This window comes from Triticum dicoccoides, chromosome 3A (assembly GCF_002162155.2).
Source record: "Triticum dicoccoides isolate Atlit2015 ecotype Zavitan chromosome 3A, WEW_v2.0, whole genome shotgun sequence".
NCBI lineage: Eukaryota > Viridiplantae > Streptophyta > Magnoliopsida > Poales > Poaceae > Triticum > Triticum dicoccoides.
Window position 1 is genome coordinate 753,626,483 of NC_041384.1, and position 15,385 is coordinate 753,641,867.

Genomic DNA, 15,385 nt, shown 5'->3' on the forward strand with positions numbered 1-15,385 from the left:
TCTCTATTTGCGCATCCAAATCTCGACGGCGAAAGCATGACAGTGAGCTGGGCGTCGGGCGGTGGCGGCTGCGGCGAGAAGAGCGGTGGCGACCGCAAGTTAGGTCGAACCCTGGGTCCTGCAAGCAGGTGGGCCGGATTCAGTGGCACAGGAGGCAGCGGCGGCGGATCTAGTAGAACAGGGGACGGGGGTTTCGTGGGCGGCGGCGGGCCGGGAGAACCCACGACTAGGGTTTCTTCAGTGCTACACTTTGGTGGCAAAAAGGTAAGTTCTTTACCGTTGTTCTTTACATCCCAACATTATCGCCCATAATTCATCACCTGTGGCCATGACAAGCTTCATCTATGTGGTCATCAGGAAACTCCTAGTGGCCGTGTCTGCATAGATGCAGACAATTTTGGCAGCGCACTCGGGGGATGTGTGTTTCAGGTTAGTCTACTGACCATGATCTTCAAACTGGTACTGCTATTGCGGTCAAGCCGCAAAAAAGTTCAGTGTTTAACGCTTGCAGCGACAAGTTCAGTTATAAAATGACTTGAATTGCTCATGATATATTTAGGATGATATCACTTCTGAGTATGTTGAATGGGTTGATGGGGAGTGGGATAGAAAAGCAAAGTTAGTCATTAAGTATCTTGCCATGAAGAACAAGAAACTGGAGACTAAGATTACAGAATATGAAGCTGAAATTAAAAGGAATGAGAAAGAAAAGAGGGCAATGGTTAAGATGCACAAGGAGATATTGCTCTATAGGGATAGGATTTTAGGATTTGGAGGTCTTCTGTATCTTGGCCTACTTGCCATTATGATTGCTGTCATAGTTAGCAAGTAGATTGTTCATAAAGTTATTGACATCATTGTAATTGACATGATGAAATGATGCTGAATTATTTGCTATTCAGTTTATGGGCAAAGTGTAACAGAGATTGCAGCATAAATAAGATGGGCCATCATGATTGGTAGACAGTGCACTTTTGGCATGTTCTATATTTGGCAGACAATGCACTTTTGGCATGTCCTGTATTTGACAGACAATGCACTTTTGGCATGTTCTATATTTGGTATGTGATGCACATGGGCACATCACCTAGCAACACTACTGATTTATGTAGCAGACAAGTTCATTGTCTTGTTGCAACATAGGAGCAACATCTAGCAGCTTCCATGCAACACTGAAGCAAAGCAACAATACATATTCAATAATCAGAAATTTAACTGAACTTGGCACTTAGGGTGAGCAGTAGATATTCAGTTCTTCAGCCACAAAGAACCCGATCAAACCGTACCGATTGCATAACTTATATGCTTACATATAAAAGCATACCTAACCAACATCAAACCCAAAATAATGTTAACTTATATGCTGAAACATATAACAGCATACCTAACTTAAGATAACCAGCAGCTTCCTCCTCCTTCAGCAAATGTGCCCATCTTCACTTCTTCAGAAATTTGAGGCGGCGTGAGCGGCGCACCACACACGGAGAAGCCTTCTTCTTGACCACCGTTCTGTTGGACAGCTGCGCCACCTGATCCCGAGCCACCTCCTCTTCTTCCACCTTCACTATGTTAGGGAGGAAGGGAAGGAGCTCGATGTCGATGGGCATTGTCTTGCCACCCTCGACGGCGACCGACGCTACCATCTGCACAGTGTCCTCCTCGCCCTCCTCATGGTCATCAGGGATAACCGGTACCTCCTCCACGTCGTCCTCCACGACGTCAGAGCCCAACGACAGCACTGGCTTCGACACATGGCGGACCTGGTAGTCCGGGCTGACGGGCGCAGGGACAGCGAGCTCGACGTCGACGCGGCCCGCCCTTGACGCGACGCGTGCTGAATCTGGCCACGGCGTCATGGTGGTGGAGCGGTACATCCACCACCTTGCGCGCTGAACAGGGGAGTCGCTCAGCGTGGCCTCTCGCATTGCCCACATGAGTAGGACAGCCGGCGGGACGCCGCGGCCGTAGGGGAAGGCGCGCTTCCTCTCGGTGTCGGTGAGGACTTTGACGAGGCCATGCGCGTGGTTGACCAACATCTCCGTGCTGGGGAACCAGCCGCACACCTCCGTCAACTGTGCGTGCCACCCCTCGTCATTGCCGGCGAGGTCCATCATCGCTCTCTGCCAGCCGAGGCTTCTCTCCATGGAGGCGGCTGCAGCGGTCGTCGGCGAGGGTATTGTCGATCTACTGTAGGTGGGTATAAGAGGGGAGTTCGAACCGGCACCCGTGGGAGGTGGGTGAGTGTGTGGTGGGGAGGAGAGTGGTACAGTTACTTATATAATGGCATTTAGGACGTGGGCAGGGGAAACGTACAATAATATTCTTTCTACCTCCCGCCCCGGTCATTACACAGTAAATAATTTTTTTGATTTTTGTTTATAGGGAAACATCTTACTTTATTTAAACAAAGACTGGGATCTCGTCTGCTAATACACTAAGGATACAATCAGGGGGCCAAAGCCTCCAAATCCAAACCAAAGAAACACAAGCGCCTACAGCTACCTTAGCCAAAGTATGAGCCGGCCGATTAACAAAGTAAATATTTGAAGCAAGTGTTCTACTCTTGTTCCTTCTCCACTTTTCTGCACCTGATAGAAGACAAGCTAAGTTAATGAATGATACAAACTTTAATAATCCAAAATGCATACAAACACTTACTTCTGATTTAGTTTGCATTTCTTGCTACGTCTAGTGTATCCTACCAATTTGCAAGCGCCGCACCGGGTTTTCAACTCATCAAAAGAGAGTGGTCTACCATTTTTCGAGACAGGGCGGCTCTCATCTGCCTTTGTTGCACCTTTGCTTGACACTTTCATAGGATCTTTAACCTCAATCATGTTGCCTTCACCATCGTCCACATATTCAACTGCACACTTACTGATGTCATTTGTTTGCTTCAACAAATTTTCCTGTAGCAGATCATACTCATGACTCTTAGCTATCACAGCCTTCAAACTCTCCTGTAACTGATCCCACAAAGCAGGGTGTTTGCATGCCACATGCATAGCTTCAAATGCTAACACACTAACCTGGCTATATTTCATTCTTTCCCCGGCCCCAGTCCAACCAAATCCCAACAGATCGCTTGTGCGCCTCGCGGGCAGTCCCAACCTTGCTTCTTTCGTGAACCGAATAAGAACTAAACACTTTGGTATTTCAGATATGTTCAAGTGCTTCAGTACATGGAATATGTGCTTGCAAGGTAGACCCTTTCGAATCATTCTTCTGCAGCTGCACCTTATAGTTTCTGCGGAATTTACTGGTGTATACTCCACCAAAAAACGGCGCTTCCGGTTATTCTTCCAGGCCACGATGTACTGCTGTGATCTGTCTCCCAGCTTAATTTCTACAATCTCCGTGCCGTCAATTTTTCTAAGATCATCCTGCAACATATAGAAGTTTGCTGGAGTGAAGACGTGAGAAGCAGCTATCTCAAGTTCCCTCGAGCTAGTAACTGGCACCGGTAAACTCTGTGAGGCCGTGCAATCATCTCGCGCCTCGTTTTCACGGATACGCACAACGGCGTTCTCATAGTGCAAAATCATATCCAGTAGGGTCATTTCACCGTCTAGGTGGAGGTGAAGGCATGAGTTCAGGCTTTCACACCGCTGGTTGCTTTTCATGCCAAGCCAAAACCCCTCTGTTAGATATGTGGCGGCCCACAGTCTTCTCTTCTTATACATCCACCTCAACCATGTTACAGTTTTTTTCGACTGCCATTTTTTGGAAAATGCGTGCCATCTCTCCTCAAACGTTGCCGTGGACGTGCTGTAGTACAGAAGAGTTCGGAACTCCTTCAAGGACTTGTGACTGAGGTGAATGATCATATTTTTCTCTATGTGCCACATACATATACGGTGCCACACGTCTGGCAAGACTTCGCGAATTGCCTTGATCATCGCAGCGTCGGCGTCTGTGATTACACTCTTAGGCATCTTTTGACACATGGACCTCAAAAACGTCCGCAGAAGCCACACGTATGTCTCCTCGGTCTCGTCTGAAACTATGGCACAACCAAAAACAGTGGTCTTCCGGTGATTGTTAAGACCAACAAAAGGTATGAATGGCATACCATAGCGGTTGATCTTGTACGTGCTGTCAAATACAAGCACGTCGCCGAAGTCCTCATAGTCATGACGATACTGGGAGTCGCACCAGAACATCCTATTCAAATGTCCTTCCTTATCTAGCCTGTACTCGAAAAAGAAGCTAGGATCCCTCTGTTTCCTACTGGCCATGATACCTATGGCTGTGGTAGCATCACCTTTTTAAAGCAGCTTCCTCTTCTCCTTGGCGCAAAGGTTGTATATTTCAAGCCTGGTAAAACCAACACCGCCGTACCATACATGCTTGCTGATGAAGCAATCCATCATGTCGTGAATTCTAATCCCTGCAGCTCCCATGGACATTATCTCATGCTTCTGGTACTCTTTGATTTTTCTGTGGGACCAAAGAAAAGGTACCTCGTCCGGTCCTGCCAACATATGGCTATGCTTGTCCTCAAAACTTTCAACTTACCAAACCCCACGCTTTTGGTCAAGCTTGACGGTCAGGTGCGCTTCGCAAAAGCAACGTGTCTCGGCTCTGAGCCTACGGCTGTGTCCTTCCTTGGTTAGCAACTTGCTGTCACGTTTCCCTTGTCTTGAACAAACAAACCGCCTATAACGCATATGACGTGACTCTGTTTTGCTATACTTGACCTTATTCTTTCTAATGCTGAAACCATTATCTCTAGCATAGCTGTTGTAGAAATCATACGCAGCATCGTGAGACGTAAAGGTCATTTCCATTATCTGCATGAACACATCCCTCTTATCATCTGCACTGGCAGTATCTTGGACATTCTTTGCACCATCATCTTGTGTCACCTACACAATCAAACCACAGCCATGAAAACAGATTTCTATGGTTTAACATTACTTACTTCCATAGAACATTGATTACACATATACCTCACTTGTGATGACCGACGACTCGGACTCCCCAGAACCAGGTGCATGTAATGATTCGTCGTTAAGGCCTGTCTCCGCGTCAGATTCACCGTAATAGTCGTACGCATTATGACATTCAGAAATGAACTGAAAATACAACACAAATACATAATTACTTATCATATAATATTCCAGAAGAAATTCGATTTGCATGCCAACAAAATTTTTCACTTACGTACCTCACTAATGTAATCTTCATTCGAGAGCTCCGAGTTGTTTTCCTGATCATCATCAAGCTCATTGATCTATAAATTTTCAACACAAAGATTTAATGTTGTCGGATGCCACCAAAAAATTACAACATGACAATGCCACTCACATTAAGATCGTCCCATTCGTTCCCATTCTCTGACCGATCTTCACGATCTGAATTTTCATCATCTGACCAATCTTCTATCCAGTCTTTCATCAGTTCTCCAAACTCCATGTCTACCATGATATCAGTTAACTCCTCTTCCGCCATTTCCTACAACTAATAATATGTATCATCACATGTGCAAACATTATCAATGATGAAAATAAAACACATAGCACACGATCACAGATGTTATGTAAACAACCGCAACCGAGGCCATTCAGATCTCCCAAACTTAGTAAGGAAGATGGCCACAGCACCCGTCGTGATCACTTTCAATCGCGAGGAACTGCACGATCTCAAAACCTAGCTAGATATGTGATTACCTCTGCCGCCGGATACCTAGGTTAGCCGCCACATCAAATAACGATACTGGTGGTGCGCACAGCCGACGGCAACCGACGCTACGTGAACCCAGATCACGAGGAGCAGCACTACCGGAACAAGATCCACGATCGCATGCGCCGCCGGGTAGCTAGGTTACCCGCTCCGCTAGGTTAACCACTGCCACTGGCGCGGCGGCAGTACGTTCGATGTTGCCGCGAGCGAGACTAGAGGGGGGATGCGGGATGCGGTACCTGTGCGCGATCGTTGGAGATTCACGACGTTGTCGCGCCCGCTGTCCGACGAGATCGCCAGCGACGAGATAGCCGCTGGTGGAGATCTACTACGTGACTTATGGAGCTGCGTCAATGCTCGCGAGATTAATGGAGCTGCTCGCGTGAATGATTGGAATCAGCACGTCTTACGTGGACGTGGGGTCGTATCTATGTTTTTTTTTCGGATCAGGGTACTGTATGTATACGGTCTGGGTTATACAGGGCTAGACAGGGCTTGGATCTGGACTGCGACGGGTCAGGAAAAAAACAAATTCGTGGGGACAAAAATACCCCTCCGAAATTAGGTCAGGGGGGAGCACCGGAGCTGGGCCGCTGAACAACGGGATATAACCTACAGACACAGAATCAAGTAACAGAGTGACAGGTAATGAGCACGTGTACATGGATTCCGTAGGGTTCATTTTTGGTGGTCAAGTGGATTCATCGGAAGAAGTGAAGAGAACCCAATGCCCAATGCCTGGGAGAGATTGCTCAATCTCTTGGAAGGATGCATATCCAACAGTTCAAAGGCCTCTGGTGCCTGTCCCAAGGACATTGCTCAGTCATCTACAAGTGTGATTTTTCTTTGGGTCTAGTACGGTAGTGTAAACTGAGAAAATTTTAAGTTGAAGTGTAGGTATGGAATGCAGGTGATGTGAAAGGGCCAGCACATGGTGCTACGTACCTGGCCGGTGCTGGTGGTGCTCCAGTGTGGAAAAGGGCTACACAGCTAAAGTATGCAAGAATCTCGAGCACAAAGGTGATGTGTTATGTCACATCTTGAGTGCAAAAAAGACATCACACAAAGCTGATGGGTATGTCAAATCAGCGAGTCCGTGTCCTTGCCACAGGTGCACGTCATGGGTGCCAACTTTGTGCATCACGGAGTAAAATTCTGAACGCTGCAGATAAACTACACGTACCCGCTGTCTCAGCCACTGTATAGATGTGTCCTAGACGAGCCCAAATTTAAATGAAGGTGAATTCTATTTCAGTCGAACGAAAAAGCTTTTCTGTCTAAAAGGAGCAACTGCCGACCGGTATTGCCAAAAAGGACCACCTCGGAGATGAAATGACAGAAAAGACCCCCGGCCATGGTGGCAGGTGCGGCAGGCGACACGTGGCATCTGCCGCCACTGCATGAGGTGGTCACCCTCGTATAACCGGAATCGCTGGGTGGGACGGAACGGGTTGGTGACGTGGGACCTACCGCCACGATACGAGGCGGCATGCGCTGGTGCTGCCGCACCGTGGCCAGTAGAAATTTTTGTCCAGAAAAACCACGGGCCCAACCAAATTGACAAAAAGGACCACATGTGGTCGAAAGAGACAAAAAAGACCCCCTCAACTATGACGGCAGGCGTGGCACCTGTTGCCACCAGGGCAGGTGGCAGGCCGCGCATAAGGGCATGGCCAATGCATAGCCCCAGGGTGATGCCTCACATGCCATGTAGGATTGGATAACAGAAAAAATAGGTTCGGATGGGGAAGCAGGATCCTCTTCAGAAGGCGGGTGCTTAGAGGAAAAAAGTGTGGTCCGGTGCATAAAGTTGGAAAAGTTGAAATGGAGAGGAGGGATGCATGTGTAGTGAGAGTCACTTTCTATTCTTTAATGAGGTCCACTAATGATAGCTTCCATTGGAGAGAAAAAATCAATACATATGCCTCAAATTACTTTTTGTCATGAGACATGTGTATCTATATGCCACCATTGTACATGCCCTAATAGGGAGGCAGTCCCCGGACAGAACGGTGCTACGGATGTGGGCCTTGCCGCCACGGCGGCAGGACTGTTCCTGCATGCCATCGAGGCAGAGATTCCCTGGCACCGATTGAAGAATTTGATTGATAGCGGCACTCATTGGCGCGCAGTAGCACTGGAATATTCGTGGCACTGGCTTCTTGCCATTTCTTTAGCTGCCGTTGTCGCTTTGTGTCACTGATTCCCTGATTGCTTGATTCCCTCGCTACTGGAGTAATTTGTAGACGGCGCTAATTGCCGCGGCCGACGAGACAGATTCCCACGCGCGGGAATCCGATGTCGTTTCCTTTCTTTATGCCCCGCTGCTGCCCGGAAATCACTCATTCAGTGTTGGCTTTTGCTTCAGCGGACGCGACGGCAGCCCGGGAATCACTCACTCAACACTTACTTTTGCTTCAGCGGAAGGGACGGCTGCCCGGGAATCACTCACTCAGCGCTGGCTTTTGCTTTAGAGGACGCGATGACACTGCAGGAATTCACTCACTCGCTGTGCGAATTTGAGGCTGAGGTAGGTGAGTTTTAACCTGTTGTGCCGACATTACAGGGATCCTCTTCCTTTTATATGCTATCCTATACTTTTGCTGCGTGCGAAAGCACACCCTCTCTGGCCTCCTCTTCAGCTTTCTAAGTCTCTAAGAACATTGAGAAAGAAAAACTCACTAGGCACTTTCACTCGTGATTTAGCGCGATTTAGAGTTAGATTTTGAATATGCTGAAGTTGAACAAAAGATAGATCAAGGTAAGATCTATCCGTTTTTGTTGGTTTATTTACTCTTTTAGATTAGTTCATAACTATGTGTTATCTGTTGTGTTAGGCATTATTTCATCACCTTTTGTGTCATTTAAAGCTTCAGGAGTAGGATTTGCCTAGCGAAGTGAATTACGAAGTTGATCAAGGTATGAGCTTTGCAATAAAAAGATTTTTTTGTGCATGCACGGTGTTAATTAGTTAGTCTTTTAGCTAGTCATTAGCTATGCGATGTTAGTGCTTAGAAGTTAGAAATAATTTCAAATTACATATGTTGCATTTATACTATTTTTTTAGAAGAGTAGGTTGAAGATGTTGTATCAATGTTAGCTGCATCCATTAGTATTAATCGTAATTAGTAGTTTTGTTGAACGTTTAGGTTCGGTTCGAGCCGGAATTTGGACAGCAAATATTTGACGGTATTGTAGATCAACATTAGGCTTTTAAAATGCATAAATTTATTTTGACATACGAGAAGATCTTAATATGGTAATTAAGAAAAAGTTTGTACATACTGTAATTGTTCGTTGCATGTGGTATGTTATTTCATGTGGTATGTTTATTAATAAGTATATAGTTAGAAACCGTTGGTCTACTTGTTTATGTCGCAATAATCTAAATTTTCTGTGTTAAGATTACATGCTAATGTACTTAATGATGTATGTAATTAGGTAAAATAATTCATCTTAGTAGCAAACAAGGAGGAGATGAATGATTGAAGAATTTGTATTTCAATCTTCGCTGTCCTTTTTGAGGTGATGACCACATACATGCAAGTGCTATTTTCATACTTTTGGTAACAGAAAGAAAAATCCGTGTGTAATATTTAATTTTTCATACTTTTCATACTCGTGATGCACCTTTAGATATTTAATTTAAATTGAATCTCTTTGTAGTTTTGTAATCGTGATGTTATCTTCAGATAATTAATGTAAATTGTATCTCTCTGTATTTTTAGGTTAATTTGTGTCTTTAGATAATTTGCATTTGAATTTGTGTCTTCAGATGTTTATTTTTATTTATATGTTTGTGTGCAGGTTACGGCTGAAGTGCTAGTGCTTTTGCAGGGGCCCCATGACGCCGGCCATCATTGCCACCTATTGTTGAACCCAAATAATGATAATGATCCTCGAACTTTCAGACTTCGAACCGTAAGTAACACATGGTCAATACACGATTATTTCATTCCTCGCGTTGAGGCTTATGGACTACATGGTTATGCTAGGCTCACATCATCCGAAGACCAATTACGTTTGGACGCATCCCTTTTGACATCCCTCATTGACTGGTGGAGACCTGAAACCCACACCTTTCACTTTCGTTTTGGGGACCTTGCACCTACACTGAAAGATGTTTCTAGGATCACTGCTCTACCAATTAGAGGTGAGTCGTTAGTCTCTGAATGAGTGTCTCCATCTTGGGCATTAAATATCTCAGCCCGTCTTGGGATGACAATGCCAGAATCACAACGTTCTGGTGGCACTTGGGGCGTCCCCCACTCGCCTAGCTTCGTGCAAACTTTAATTGTTTATCTAACCACGCTGATTCTCAGATGAGGAAAAGACATCTGTTTACGTATTTGTTGTGGCTCCTCGGGACTATGTTTCCAAATTCACACTGGGACGTAGTTCTCCCTGGTCTTGTCTACTTTGTAGAGAATATGGTAGATGAATCTTTACTTCAGCATAAAAAATACAACTTCGATTTTTCCATGCTATCTCATACACATAGAGGCTTGTGTGATGCCACACAGAAAACTTTGTTCGCAGAAAAAGCTCCGTTACTTTGTGTCACCTATGAGTTTCTATAGTTATGGTCCTGGGAATACCTCCCTGTTGGACGACCTTGTATACTAAATCCCATAAATTGATACGACTGTAGCGAGGGCAATGTAACTATGGCCAGCAGGTGGACAAAGGCACGGAAAAAATGGTCTCCAAATATTGCGAAATGTTGTTACCCTATATACCACCAGCAGTTTGAGATTCTTGATGGGTCACTAGTCAAATGGAACCCGTGGACTCAGGAGCAGTTACAGATGGTCTTCGATATACGACCCATCACAACAGGATGCGTGAGCGATAGTGCATTCTGGCTGACTTGCTGCAACTTATTGTTCATGTGGTGTGTTGAGCCTTACAACCCAGAGCGTGTCATGAGACAGTTCGGTCTCTATTAAGATATTCCACCACCTTTTCCAAGATGTATCGACGAAGGAAACCCATAAGTAAGATGTGACCTCCCTAAATAGTTAGTGTCTTCTTTAATATACTAAACTGACACTTTGTTACATAATTTGCAGGCTGAGCAATATGGGCAAGGGTGGTTACGATTGGAGGGCACACAACATTGAATGGGACCACAAGTGGGAAATGAAGTGCTAGAAGATATAGTGCATCAACTTAGGTAAATTTTATTTACATTATTTTATAATGATGACCATACAATGCGTGAAGATGCTTTGCTTTCATCTCAAAGGTTGATATAATCATTTAATTCCGCAGACCGTAGCTGCACGCGGTCTGCAGAATTAAATAATTATATCAACCTTTGAGATGAAAGTGAAGCATCTTCGCGCACCGTATGGTCATCATTATAAAATACAGCAAATAGAATTTACCTAAGTTGATGCACTATATCTTCTAGCACATCATTTTCCCACTTGTGTACCCATTCAATGTTGTGTGCCCTCCAATCGTAACCACCCTTGCCCATATTGCTCAGCCTGCAAATTATGTAACAAAGTCTCAGTTTAGTAAATTAAAAAAGACACTAACTATTTAGGAAGGTCACATCTTACTTATGGGTTTCCTCGTCAACACATCTTGGAAAAGGTGGTGGAATATCCTGATAGAGACCGAACTGTCTCATGAAACGCTCTGGGTTGTAAGGCTCAACACACCACATGAACAATAAGTTGCAGTGAGTCAGTCAGAATGCACTATCGCTCATGCATCCTGCTGTGATGGGTCGCATTTCGAAGACCATCTGTAACTGCTCGTGATTCCACGGGTTCCATGTGACTAGTGACTCATCAAGCATCTCAAAATGTTGGTGGTTATATAGGGTAACAACATTTTGCAATATTTGGAGACCATTTTTTCCATGCCTTTGTCAACCTGCTGGCCATTGTTACATTGGCCTCGCTACAGTTGTATGGGTGTATGGGATTTAGTATACAAGGTCGTCCAACAGGGAGATATTCCCAGTACCACAACTGTAGAAACTCGTAGGCGACACAAAGTAACGGAGCTTTTTCTGTGAATGAATTTTTTTGTGTGGTATCACACAAGCCTCTATATGTATGAGATAGCATGGCAGAACCGAAGCTGTATTTGGATGCCGAGGAAAAGATTCATCTACCATATTCTCTACAAAGTAGATGAGACCAAGGAGAACTACGTCCCCGTGTGAATTTGGAAACATAGTCCCGAGGAGCCACAACAAATATGCAAACAGATGTCTTTTCCTCCTCTCAGAATCAGCTGGTTAGATAAACAATGAATGTTTGCACGAAGCCACGCTAGTGGGACGCCCTGAGGGCCACCAGAACATTGTGATTCTGGCATGGTCATCCCATGACGGGCTAAGATATTTAATGCCCAAGATGGAGACACTCACAGAGAAACTAACGGCTCACCCCTAATTGGTAGAGTAGTGATCATAGAAACATCTTTCAGTGTAGGTGCAAGCTCCCCAAGACGAAAGTGAAAGGTGTGGGTTTCAGGTCTCCATCGGTCAACGAGCGATGTCAAAAGGGATGGGTTCGAACGTAATTAGTCTTCGGATGATGTGAGCCTAGCATAACCATGTAATCCATAAGCCTCAAGGTGAGGAATGAAAGAATCGTGTATTGACCATGTGTTCTTTACGGTTCGAAGTCTGAAAGTCCGAGGATCATTATCATTATTTGTGTTCAAGAATAGGTTGCAACGGTGGCTGGTGTCGTGGGGTCCCTGCAAAAGCACTGGCACTTCAGCCATAACCTGCACACAAACATACAAACAAAAATAAACATCTAAAGACATAAATACAAATGCAAATTATTTGAAGACACAAATTAACTTAAAAAATACAAAGAGATACAATTTACATTGATTATCTGAAGTTAACATCACGATTACAAAAATACAAAGAGATTCAATTTAATTTAAATATCTGAAGGTGAATTACGAGTATGCGAAGTATGAAAAATAAATATTACACATGGATTTTTCTTTGTGCCATCAAAAGTATGAAAATAGCACTCACATGTATGTGGTCATCACCTCAAAAAGGACAGCGAAGATCGAAACACAAATTCTTCAATCACATCATCTCCTCCTTGTTTGCTACTAAGACGAATTATTTTACCTAATTACATACATTATTAAGTACATTAGCATGTAATCTTAACATAGCAAATTTAGATTATTGCGACATAACAAGGTAGTCCTACGATTTCCTAACTATAGACTTATTAATAAACATACCACATGCAATGAACAATTGCATTACAAACTTTTTCTTAATTACCATATTAAGATCTTCTCGCATGTCAAACTAAATTTATGCATTTTAAAAGCCTAATGTTGATCTACAATACTGACAAATATTTGTTGTTCAAATTCCGCCTCTAACTCAACCTAAATGTTCAACATCTTATCTTATATTTACTAATTGGAAGCACCAACAGAGACTCCACGTTAATCCTTGAGAGTTAGATTATTGTCCATTCGATCTACTTAATAGTTATTGTCAGCCGTTAGATGTATACAGAGTCCACGCATGATGTCCCACGCCTACCTCCCTAGAGTTTTCTTTCCACACGTTGCCAAGAGTCCATGTATGATGCCCCACGCTTACCACCCTGGAGTGTTTTTTTCCACACATTGCCAAGGGAACATTGACTCATGGCTAGATGGACCGTACAGCTTAACTAGATTTTTTTTAGAAAAACATCCTAACTAGATGGACGTGATCAACTCAAAAACAAAAAAAAAAAAAACTAGATGGACGTGATATCTGATCTGATTCTAAAAAAAAAGATAGATGTGATATTATCTACCCTACCCTACCTCTCCTTCGTTTATTCGTTGCAGAATTCGCCGCCACCTACCCTGTTCCCTAGACATGCTCTTGGACGAGGTCTCCGGCGCCTCCTCCGCAGGTGTTCTGACTTTTCTCGCTGCAGCCAGCAGAAGAGAACGATGGATCAGCAGATCACCGTGATGGATATAGACGACATCACCCATCCACCCCTTTCTCAAGGCTGCAGCGACCACACCCCAGCTCCCATCGCCTCCGCTTCTGAAGCTTCTAGGACGATTCGTCACCACGTCCTCTCCCAAACGCCTCACACCAGTACATATGTCGCCTCTGCTTCTGAAGTTTCTATGAAGATTCGACGCGATCTCCTCTCCCGAACGCCTCACACGAGTACATACGTCCCTGTTGTCTCCCCCTTCCTCCAAAATTGTTTGTCAGATTATTATTTATTCATCAAATATATATTGTTGTCTTCACGAACTATATCATCGGTTTCTTTGAGGGGCTTTTGATGATTTTTTTTTCATTCTTCCAATTTTCTCAGCAATGATGTCAGCGCCAACCTAGGAGTTGAAACAAAGAGCTGCAGATTTCAACGAATCATACTGGAATCAAAGTTTTAAATAGCGCGCTAAGCATCTTAGCGCCGGACCTCTTTCAAATGCTATAGCGTGCTATAGCGGAGCTATAGCGCGCTATTTAAAATGTTTGTTCATTTGTTTGGACCAAAATCTCTTAGCGCAAGACCTTTTGTAAACGCTATAGCGTGCTATAGCGGAGCTATAGCGGGCTATTTGAAACAGTGACTGGAATCACTACCCCAATACTAGCCTATCTTCCATATTAATATGCCTAAATGTTGAAACGGCATGGGAAAAAGTAATATCATTATTATTTTCTAGGTACGTCTATTGCATGAATTGATAGATTTCCCTTTATCTGTAACTCAACATATATATAATTTTGACAAGTACGTGAATACAGTAGATAGATGGACAATTTTTTTACATGCTATATACATATTCTTTTTTTTTGATATGACTTAGTCATCCTCACTCAGAACCTGTGTTTAAATATCATAGATGGATGTTCCTATCATTGATAATTTTTTTGCACATGAATTAAGAATATACGTATTTTTTCCTTCATTATTGTAGAGAGGTGTTGGAGGCTCAGAGTTGCATATTCTGATAACATAATGATTGGATCATGAAAAATACACAATAACCAAGCATTGTTTGTATAAATTAGCATCAAGTTGTCAGGACAAGTGAAGCGCCAAAAATGGCCAACTCTATATGCATGGATCTTGAGAAGATGGATATATATAGTTCTAATGTTGCAGGAAGATGTACGGCTAGAGAAAACTGTAAGTTCTATTACAGAATTACTTTGACTGAAGCTGAGTGTTTCCATTAGCTAGATGTTTGTGCTTCATGTCCTCGGATTGCATGCACTTAACGTCAGAGTATGTTATGATTATGAATTAGATAATAATAATAAAAATGTTTGCTACTTCTAAGGTACTATTCTTCTTCGGTGCGTGTATATATAAGGGGACTATAGTAAGATTTATGGTTTTATTGGTGCTACATATACAACTAAATATACAATTTGTATCTGAAGTAGGTGACATATGCTCATAGTACCATGATAGTCATGCCCATATCTGTCACCCTTTGTATCTGGATAAATATACGGGTTGAGGATGGACCAGTGTTTTTGCTTCTGCCGATCATCCTAAATATTTAACGTCTATAGATTATGTTGGCATTGGCATGTGTCCTACTTTGTGTCTGCCAAGTGATTAACAGTACCTTCCTTTGGAATTTATGGATGGCACCCAATCTGTTATTCTTTTCCTGTGGGCTGTGATTTCTAATCAAAACTGAAACTTAGTTG

The 15,385-nt window shown here is 43.6% G+C and overlaps 1 long non-coding RNA gene and 1 pseudogene across 2 annotated transcripts; one reads left to right on the plus strand and one right to left on the minus strand.

Moving 5' to 3' along the window:
* Nucleotides 1-4,268: 4,268 nt before the first annotated feature.
* On the minus strand, nt 4,269-5,454 carry LOC119273281 (annotated as a pseudogene).
* Nucleotides 5,455-8,336: 2,882 nt separating this feature from the next.
* LOC119273668 lies at nt 8,337-9,837 on the plus strand. 2 transcript variants are annotated; one of them, XR_005134938.1, is made up of 5 exons: nt 8,337-8,446; nt 8,523-8,604; nt 9,127-9,210; nt 9,523-9,606; nt 9,681-9,837. It is a non-coding gene; the product is annotated as an uncharacterized LOC119273668 (long non-coding RNA). The 2 variants fall into 2 exon arrangements; XR_005134939.1 differs by lacking the exon at nt 9,127-9,210.
* Nucleotides 9,838-15,385: the final 5,548 nt, after the last annotated feature.